Here is a 9,079-nt window from a genome sequence, read left to right as displayed (position 1 = left end):
GTGGGAATCAACCTCCTGCACATGTGTAGCAACACACACGCACACACACACACACACACACACACACACACACACACACACACACACACACACCTGTAATAAAAAGATGACTCGGTAAGTTCAAATGCAGCAACTGTTTATTGAGAGAAAAGACTGCCAGCTGCCAACAGAGCTCAGTCACCAAGTACAGCTACCCAGGCAGTACATGGCTTCTAACTGGCAGCAAATTGATGGAAAGTTCAAACGACATCAGAGCATCATTATCCTAGACTAGCAAAAGAATTCAGAGAAAGGAGGATTTACCATGATGACAGATAGTAGAACTTTTATAGGTGTATGTGGATCAACACAGGTCTTAATATAGCAGATTAATTGTAGGCTTCATGTTTAGTTATTCACTGGTACACTGCCAGGAAGAATCACAGTCTCTGATATTTATGGCTGGACTGGATTGAGGGTGAATTGGTTGATCTTAAGATCTGAACTCTCGGTAAACCAAAACTTTGCCCTGTCCCAGCAAATCACCTTGACTGATCAGCAAGTGAAAAGCATTATAAAGCCCAAGGTTTTACAGGGAGTGGGGAGGAGTTGAGAGGGGGAGAGAGAGAGAATAAATAGAAGATGGACCAACTAGACCTTGAGGCCCTGAGTGTGTGAGCATGGGGTTCCCAATGGTCCTTTCCCCAGAAAACGACCAACTGTTCTCAGGGTTGAAGAGGCTGAAACCTGAGCTCAAACCCTATAGGGGTGCCAGCCTCATCTCTCTCCTACCTGATGATATGTGATGACATGAACAAGTGCCCCACACTGTCTCCATCACCAACTGCCAATAAATAGAACTCTTCAGAAGGGCTGCCTTATAAAAGCTAAATGCTCCAAAGGCTGACCAGGTACTATGGACCCAATCCAGGTCTCTTTTCTAAATGGTATGTAAATGTCCTGAATGGTCAAAATTGAATCAACTCAAGAAGGCAAGCTACCATGAAGTTGAGAAAAATGTAGTTTCTATAAACTTCTAGCTTCTCAAGGCAGAAAATATTCACTCTAAGGAGGTCAGAAAGTAAAACGAGCCTTCTGCCAACCACATCCCAAGTGATGAAGTTCAGAGAAGTCCTTGTCTGCACATCTTCTACCAGTGATTATTGTGAGTCCAATTCTAAAGCACTGTTCTAACCTCAGTTGTGAAGAGATTTAAAGCCACTTTTGTGAGTTTTCTTTGAAGATAGTTCAACAAGAGGTACTGACGATTTATCTCCCACAAGGGCCTTGATTCCCTAAGTACTATACCCTATTTCAAATGCTATGAGGTTGTGATGTGGCCTTTTAAACATGACTTTAGTGGGATTAGATGATTAGCAACACATACCTATGTTCATCGCCACTAAAATCACAGCTTCTGTGTCTGGCTGTGGATGTTCCTGTGACTCTGCATTTCTATCTCTGTAGGGATAGTCCTTACAGCCTCGTTGACCTTAGTCACTGAGGAGTCTGATGATCACCAACTGCATGCCAAGCCCTGTTCACATGTGTGATAAGCATATGACCTGATGTACACCAAACTGTTTCTGTCTTCCATGTTCCTTGATATCTTTTTTCAGTTGATACCTTTCCCTGACCCTGTATATGGGCTCTGATAGGAGTTGTGGCTTTCGTGCTCACTCCTGAAAGGCTGGAGTTATTTGAAAATGAGGCACATTTTCACTCAGTCACAGTGACAGGTAACCAAGGGTGATTATCAAGAGACAGAGTGGGACTGGACTCAGCAAGACTGCCTTTAGTCTGAGCCCTAGTAGAAGCAGTATTGGTCTTAGACACTTTTTGATCTTTGCACTCAGAGTCCTACCTGAAGCTATAGTGTGGGTTTCTAACCATTTGCTCTTCACTGTCAGATGATTTTAATTCTATTCATAGTGGATACATTTCACCAATATCCATCTCCAGAATTGTTTTCACCTTGTAAAACAGAAACAGTATAGCCATCAAACAGTAACTTCCCACTTTTTTTTTCTCCCTAGCTACTAGTCTGTCTCTGTTATTTAATGTTTCCCATGTAGAATTTAAGGCTCTCCACGTGGGTCATCTGGTAGACCCATCTCTCCTTCATTCCCTATTGACCTGGAAAATACAATGCCATTTCTTAACTTCATCCCTAGGTATTGGGTAATACATTTCTGCACATTTTCTATGGAGTTTCTTCTCTCTGCTTAATACAGGACCTGCCCAAGAAGATCCATTGAATCTCAGTGTACAGTAAGTTCTACAGTTACTAACGTTCTCACCTGCCATTATGCCTCCCCTTCACATCCTTAAAGATCTATACTCATCTCCCACACTCTTGATGAGCTAAGAAGTCTCTAGCTCTTTCTGATTGGTAAATGTTCCCTAATTTTTCACATGCCTCTTTTAAGACTATTTTCTCTATGAAAGCCCTGGGGCCCTCACAATTAGTTCTCCCCTAAGTAGTCCCCTGGGACACTTACATACATTTCTTTCTGTATCTTATGGTGACTCCTCCCTACCTATTTGCCTTACCAGCTATTCTTCAAGGATATCACCGAAGTTTTGTCAAGTCATTTGGTCTAGCTCAGTTCATAGACTATCAATTCCCTCACCATATGCTTTATGACAGGCCCTGAGGATACTCTGGTAAACAAAGCAGACAATGTTTTGACTTCATGGCACAGGATAGGACAGACACACTTGGAGTACCTCATCAGTATATCCACTGAGGTCCTTTTGTATGATGTGCCCTACATGGATTCAGTCCCCTAAACCATACAGCGACTCTCTCAGATGCTTAACTGAGACGTCATCTTTCCTTTACATAGACTCCATCATGCTTCCAAATAGCTGCTGTGGATGTTTCTGGAGAATAGTGACTTGTTCCATTCCCATGAACTCCTACATTCAAAGATACTAAGTACTTAATAGGAGGCCTCATAGAAGTCCTAAAAACTCTAGTTTGGGAGGATGGGGTTTCTGGCTCCAGAGGGGTCCCTTCACCCTATTGGCCAACTGAGTACACACTCAACCCAAGGATCCCCAGCAGTACTACAGGATCTCTATAGAGAGAGGCAGAGATGCTCAACATTCATTTTCTTACTATCACTTGTGGGAAGGAATGGCCCACTAAAGCTCTAGATTATGAGACTGTGGTTTTGTTGCACTTCTGAATAAAAGGAAGGGAGGACAATTAAAAATGTCCATCATACCCAAGCACTGGAATTGTGCAATAGATGAACATGGTCATCAAAATCACTTCAGACTCACTGGTGGGTAGCAGTAGTCCCCTGCCAGAATGGGAACCTAAGGCACCAGCCCAGAAAGTCTTTCTACCCAAAGGACAATTCTTACAGTCTGCACAAAAAAGCAAAACATTTTCTCAGTGGGATTTCCTGCTGAGGGAAGCTGCCTCTAAAAACTCCATATTTTGAAATTGTGAAGTGCAACAATCTAAGATCAGATGATGATGATGGTTGCTACATACTTTGATTCAAAGAACCTGTAGTTTTTGTTGTATTTGCTGTAAGATCTGCTCTCTGTAAAAGAGTCTGTTAAATGTGTGTGCCTGATCTCAAAAGGTACAGAGATAGGGAAGACCTCATAGGACAAAAGTTGATGGGCCTGTGTCTAGACTTTAGGGCAACACCATGGAGAAGCACTATTCTCGGGCAGGTGGAACGAGGAGAAAGGAAGGGTTCAGAGTCTGGGTGTGTCTGCAGTCTGTGTCAGATCCATATGGAGGCTGATGGCTGCTGGGAAGAAGGAAGCAGTCATCCTGTGCTTGGCATGGAGCATGAGAACAAAGTCACAGAGCAAGCCTGTCAAAATCTTTGGTTTCCTGGACATCTTCCTAAAACTAAGGTTCATCTGTCCCCAGGAAACCTTTCTGGTAAAGAGGGTGTCGGTGTCACAAAGCAGAGCTGTGAGTCAGCTGAGCTACCAACTTCCTGGAGGCTGTCACTCAGGCCAGGCTGTGCTTAGGCCTCACCAAACTGGCTTTTCCAGAGTCTGAACTTGACCAACCCCTCCAAAATTTCCCTGAAAAATAAAGGTATCAGTTCCTACTCTTCTCGCCTCTCTCCTTCTTTGTTTTATAACAACGACAATGGAGTGTAGAATTAGAAATAAGATATCCAGGGCTAAGTAGAGGTTTCCTGGCTTTATCACCAGAGACAGCAGGAAAGCCACGCCATCCACTACAAAGAGAGTATTGCAAAACATTGGCCAAGATGGATGGAACCAGAGATCATCCTGTAGAGTAAAACAAGCTAAGTCAAAAAAAAGTACCAAGTGTTTTCTCTCATTTGTGGAATTCAGAAAGGAAAAGGGGGACCTAAAAATAAAAGTGAGATTATTCTGGAGGAAGGAGGAGGGGCAGGGATAAGAGAAGGCAATGGGTAGGGGGTGAATATAACCAAAGAACATTATATGCATGTTATGGTTGAGTCTAAAATGTCCCCTGCCCAAAGCTGGTGTTCTGAAAGCACAGTTTTTAGAAGGGCCTTAACTTGCAGAAGTTGTTCTCCAGGGGTGGGCCTTTGAAAGTTATATCCATTCCTAGTTCTTTCCTTGCTTCCTGGTGTGCACCATGTGATGACCTTTGCCTCCTGTTCCTATGGTAATGAGAGGTTCTGCTGGACCAGGCTGGTGGGGTAGAAACTTTCTCAACACTATGGCCACAGACTAAGCCTCCCACTTTGCCTTCCCAGCTATCATGGACTGTGACCCTCTCAAACTGTGAGACAAAATAAATCCTTCCTTCCTTAACTGGTTTCTGTCAGATATTTTGTCACACTGACAAGAAAAGTAACTAATACAGAACATACATGAAAACATCATGAGATCCATGAACACTTAATTTATACTAGTCCACAACTAGGCCAAGATGAGCTGATCCCACAAACACAGATGCATGAGTTAAGCATGGTTCTGCCATGTAAGTCCTCCCTTTGGGACTCACTGCTCCTATGTCATAGTCGCCATCACTTCATACCCACCCTTACACATGCCATGGAGAGTGCCTAGTCTCCAGCAGGAATGCTCCCCTACTTTTTCCTCTCCATCTTGCATCTTCTAAAATCCAGTGTTGATTTCCAACTTGATTCCAGAAGTCCTAACTGTCTTCTACAGTGGTGGATACGAAATCTGACTATAAAACAAAACTCTCTGAGAAACCTTTTATTCTTTTTTTCCTCCATGTGTATTAACTTTAAAATGTAATACTTTTACTATGATATTGTCATACATTCATGTGACATGCTTGGATTATATTCACCCCCTTATTACCCTCTTGTGTCCTCCAGCTTTCCTGGGGGAACCTTGTCAGTGTCTGTCAGCATCCTCTGAAGACTGGTGAAATTTGGGGAGTAACACTAGCTGCCTTCTGCTGCTGCTGTTCTGTGGTGTTCCCACACACCTTCATTAAGGAACCACTGAACTATAAAAGTACTCCATACCCAATGCATATCGCTGTATTGTTTGTCAGTTATTATTGGTCTGCTACAAGTGTTTTTCCCACTGATCCATCCTCACACCTCACACCTCACACCTCACACCAGGGAGAAGACATACGTGGTTCCATACACAAAGTCCTCTGCAGTATGAAGGACACAACGAACACACAATACATCATCGATGCTGCTGCATTATTTGTGAAAAGGACAGGAATGGGTGGCAGGAACATACACTATTGATATTTTCTTTCTTTTGGTATGATTCTATGAGTAGCAAAGCCTACACTTGACTATGAAGATCTAGTTTGAAAGGGAGGAAGTAACTTCAACAGTGCAACATTTAGTTAGGATGCATGAGTGTAAACGGAGGTGGTGCTTTCGCCTCCTCGGCCCCCGGTCCTGAAATAAGCATGCAGAAGCTTAATATTAATTATAAACTGTTTGGCCTATAGCTTGGGCTTATTATAACTACCTCTTACAACTTAAATTAACCCGTTTCTATTAATCTATATTTTGCCACGTGGCGCTGTGGCATTACCTGTTCTCTAGTACATCTTGCTGCTTCAGTGGCTCTCTGGCATCTGCCAGACTCCGCCCTGCTCTTTCCCTGTATTTTCAGTTCACCTTGCCTGCATGGCTCCATTCTGCCTTGCTGTAGGACAAATCAGTTATTTTATTAACCAATGGGAATAAAACATATTCACATATTCCCACAGCACAAGAGGTCTTGCATTCTATGGAAACTCTCAAGTGGAAAAAAAACAATTGGGGGGGGGTTGAAGACAATAGTATCTCAGAAAAGAAAATGGATAAACCCAAGCTGTAGGATAATGGAAAGCTCAGCAGAAAGATTTCTAATGATGAGAATAGCTACCATGTCGTGAGTGTTCACTGCTGTTCACCTGACAGGGATGTAACCATTCCCACCTCAATGATGCAAAGAATGAGTTCCAGCGATGCTGGATTATTTATCCAAGTTCACAAATGACAGAGTCCATAGCTGAAGTTTCTAACCTCTCTATTTCTTGGGGATCATGTGTCTTTCTTTTCTTTGCCCATCTCAAGAAGCCAGCTCCTGCTACTACTTCCTCTCATACCTACCCCTCATCCAGAATAGCTCCCCATCCTTGCAGCTCAAGAGACCCTCATCTTTATGACTTTTAATTTAAAACTGACAGAATTAGATTAGCAAATGAATTGGCTGCTTTGAGTTAGATGTTCATCCAAGATCCAATCAACCATAGTTATGGGTGGGGGTCTCCCAGAACCCTGATTGGTACATACAAACTGGCAGTATGTCCATTATACCAGGACATTACTTGAGATCCCTGAAGCCAAACTTTGCAGTAGACCATGTCAGCCTACCGTTTTTCTCACATGTAGATCCAGGCTAATAATGGTACTCCCCCACATTTCTATTTTGAGTCTTAAAGGAGATAATTTATGTCAAATGCATAGAACAGAATCTGACACAGGAACGTCCGTGGATGGTATTATGATCATTACGCAAGTTGTACTACAGATTGCTTTTCTCTATTTTATCAGTGTGTTATGCCCTTGACTCCCAATTGGCATTGTGGTACTGACCCATCCATTACAGAATGTGTGTTTCAACAACCAACAAACTAAAACAGTTCTGGAAATTCATCCCTAAACGGCACAGCTAGTTACATCCACTAGGCAGGTGACTAGTGCATGACTCTGGTCTGAAATGCTCTAAGTTCTTCCACAGTGGCCCAAAGCAAGACTGAGCTTTCTCTATAGGAAATAAATAACTAAAAATGAGTACTATGGAAGGAAATTGTGTTCACAGAAATGATGAGAGAGAATGTCCTACTACTAAGTCCGCACCTGGAGCCTCATGTTTTCATGTAGCAAGGACACAGCTCATTAATGACCATAAATAACAAACAGCCTAAGCTGTGTATTTTCATGCTGCCAATGGCCACCAAGCCGACCTGAGGAATTTAAATATTTAAGAAGAGTGTGATGAATCCAAGCATGGTTCTTCTAGACTCTACTCAAGCAATGCCTTGTTTGCAATAGGCATTCGAGCTTGTAGGTTTTGGTAAAAAAAAAAAAAATAAGGGAAAACAAATATAAGAGACAGCGTTCCCTGAAACTTTTCATACAAACATGGGATTTCTCAGGTTCTGCTATATGCCACCTTAATCACAACCAGTGGGCTTATGGGTAAAAGCGTTTTCTATGCAAGCCTAACAACCTGAGTTCAGATCTCCAAAACTGTATGAAGACATAGATGTGCTGTAATTCCAGCACTCTTAGAGACAGATAAGAGGCATAGACAGAAGAATTTCCCTGAGAGTCAAAACTTGCATATTCCCCAAAACATACTTAATCATAGCTTTGGGGTTGTATTATTTGTTAATATTTCATAGGAAAATTATCAGGAAGATTTTTTGAATGTGATAAAAAACATTTATACAGTCACACAAATAAAATTACACTTCATCTTTCCTTACCTAATCCTGTTTTTAGGCTCAAACAGATTTCTAGACATAATAATTCTAAATACTATTCCTGGAGGTGCAAGGGCTGGGGAAGGCAGAGAAACACAGAGCAGATCTCCTGCCTCCCACCTCCCAGTGGCCTTCCCAGCTCCCCTTTCTCCCTAGATAACTTTTCATTTGTCCAGAGCTCTGTCCCTGATTTAAGAAGGAACATATTCCTCCACCCACCCCTCTTTGGTGACTTTCCCAAAGAAAGAAACTCTATTTGATCTTCAAGGGGAAATTCTTGCTTTTTCTGGATCTCAGAGTTTCAAGTGTATGGGGAAAAGGTCACCTGTGGTTGCAAGAACAATAGTTCCAGGCACTGAGGAGAAGGGGAAGGTAGATGGTGTGCTTTCCTGGAAACCTTTACCCTGCACGAACCGACCAACTGAGCAGTTGAAATCCACCATGCCAACAAGGTAAGCCTTGATGGCATCACCCAAGTTCCTTGCCTCTTACCAGTGACTTCCACCTCCCAACTACCTAAAATATACACCTGGAGAAAAGGAGCCCATGTCCCAGAAGCACCAAGAAAACTCTAATTTGACAGGCCTTGCTGCCCCTCCCCCATACTCCCACTCACTGCACTAGCTCGTCCTTCCTTTTGTCCAGTCGTACCGTGGCAGGACTGTCCAATCTTCATCCAACCTAAGCATGAGACTCTTCCCTACCCCTTTGAGTTTTTATTTTTAAAGTCTCTTGGGGAAATGGTAAATAAACAAACAAACAAACCTTAAGTAAGTTTGCACACCGTCCTCCTGTTTGTCTTCTGCCACAGGGGCCTCAACCAGGACCTTACCTTTGGGTGAGGCAGGCACCCAACGTTAAATAAGTTTTGAGGGATACCGCTGTTTTTCCCTGACACCCTCTGAGAGAAACACATGGTCCTCTCTCTCTCTGCCTATGCCCTTCCTAAAGCAGTCATTTCAAGAAGTATCTTCTACTCCTTAGTCTTATCCTGAGCTAAGGGGGAGACAGGACTTAGCACATTTGGGACTATTTAGTGAATTAGTGTTTTCCTTCTCACATGATGCAAGATGGTGGAGGGCCCATCTCCTCTTACCCAGGTCTCTGTTACAGTGAGGAACCAGCCTGCCTCCATCTTAGACT

General features: G+C 42.8%; 1 long non-coding RNA gene across 1 annotated transcript; it reads left to right on the top strand.

Annotated features, from left to right (window-relative positions):
- The first annotated feature begins 882 nt into the window (after positions 1-882).
- On the top strand, positions 883-4,048 carry LOC121140235. The gene is made up of 3 exons (XR_005877027.1): positions 883-1,144; positions 2,154-2,250; positions 3,881-4,048. It is a non-coding gene; the product is annotated as an uncharacterized LOC121140235 (long non-coding RNA).
- Positions 4,049-9,079: the final 5,031 nt, after the last annotated feature.

Source organism: Mesocricetus auratus, unplaced genomic scaffold, assembly GCF_017639785.1.
Source record: "Mesocricetus auratus isolate SY011 unplaced genomic scaffold, BCM_Maur_2.0 Super-Scaffold_100004, whole genome shotgun sequence".
Taxonomy (NCBI): Eukaryota; Metazoa; Chordata; class Mammalia; order Rodentia; family Cricetidae; genus Mesocricetus; species Mesocricetus auratus.
The sequence above is the reverse complement of the archived record's forward strand: the minus strand, read 5'-3'. Positions and strand labels throughout refer to the sequence as shown.